Source organism: Cicer arietinum, chromosome 1 (genome assembly GCF_000331145.2).
Source record: "Cicer arietinum cultivar CDC Frontier isolate Library 1 chromosome 1, Cicar.CDCFrontier_v2.0, whole genome shotgun sequence".
In the NCBI taxonomy this organism is placed as follows: domain Eukaryota; kingdom Viridiplantae; phylum Streptophyta; class Magnoliopsida; order Fabales; family Fabaceae; genus Cicer; species Cicer arietinum.
Window position 1 is genome coordinate 19,087,415 of NC_021160.2, and position 1,296 is coordinate 19,088,710.

A 1,296-nucleotide genomic window follows, 5' to 3' on the forward strand; every position below is an offset into this window, starting at 1 on the left:
TCAATTTTGACTCAAAATAGGAGAAAAATTCACTAAACCTCAGACATAAGATGATATGCGATTGAAGTGTGAAGCCTGCGCCTAAGGCGCATTTTAAGGCGCGCCCAAAGTGTGTAACACCCCGATTTTTAACAGCGTGAGTGTATTTTTTTTTTCAAAACAAATTCATAAAAACGAAGAAAATACTTTTGAAAAAAATATTTAAGTCATAACACAGCGACAAATAAGTCAACATAATTTACAAGCAGCGGAATAGTTTTTGAAATACGAATCCAAAGTATTTACACCTCAAAAGTGGTACATGGAACCCATCGAAAATAAAATGTCAAGCTGACAATATTGGTGTAGGTACAATATTCCAAATTAAAATGAACTCATCCCAAAAGAAAGACTTCTAGTCCCTATGCAACCACCTAATCTGATCATGCTACAAAACTACACCACCCTGGTGATCTCCACGCGCCCTGCAGGATCCTCCTGACACAGCTTTGGTCAAGTATGACTAACTACTTTCCCATCTCCAGGGTACTAACCGGTAGGATGATCCTGGTTCTTATCTGAGGGCAAAGCCCAGATTTCCACAATAGTTGTAAAGGTCACCAACCGAAATTAACAAACATCACATAACAAAATTCTTATATTTTCAAATGCTCAAAAGAACCTTTCGTCTTAGCATACTCCTCGAAAGGGTTTTCATATGTCCAAAAATGCATAAACAATGTTGAAAAATGAAGTTTTGACAAACTGCATTGTCGTAGCCGAATACAATTGAGAAAAGACAGATTTTCAATTCTAAAATGGCTCTGAATCAATCAACACTTCAAACATTCATGTTATCAACTATGAGCACATAATCAACACCAAATTAATCTCCACAAATTCACACCTCAATCACACATCGAATATTCATTAAATCAATTATGAACACATAAATACATCAAAACTTGACCAACCTTACTTCACACCTCAAAGTAATTACGACAAATCACAACAACAACCGATTATGTATATACAATCATCAAAGTATAACAAACATGACTCGCGTGCCAAGCACCCTAATGCAATGCGTATATGCCAAAATGCATCATTTCAGAATTCCAAACCAAAACCCTCATCGAGGGGCGTAAATCATAATTGTACAGCCTCTCACAGACCAATACTAATTACCGAGGTGCAATCTCTCACGGATCAGCACGATTTACTAGCGTGCAGTCTCTCACAGACCAGCACGACATACAAGAGTGCAGTCGCTCACAGACCAGCACAATTTTCTAGAGTGCAATCGCTCACAGATCA

General features: G+C 37.7%; 1 long non-coding RNA gene across 1 annotated transcript in view; it reads right to left on the reverse strand.

The window, feature by feature from the left end:
* Positions 1 to 224: 224 nt before the first annotated feature.
* The window catches only part of LOC140920291 (uncharacterized), a 2,507-nt gene continuing 1,435 nt past the window's right edge, over positions 225 to 1,296 (reverse strand). Inside the window, exon 2 of the long non-coding RNA XR_012163041.1 lies at positions 225 to 557. This is a non-coding gene — a long non-coding RNA (uncharacterized lncRNA). The remainder of the gene's footprint in view (positions 558 to 1,296) is intronic.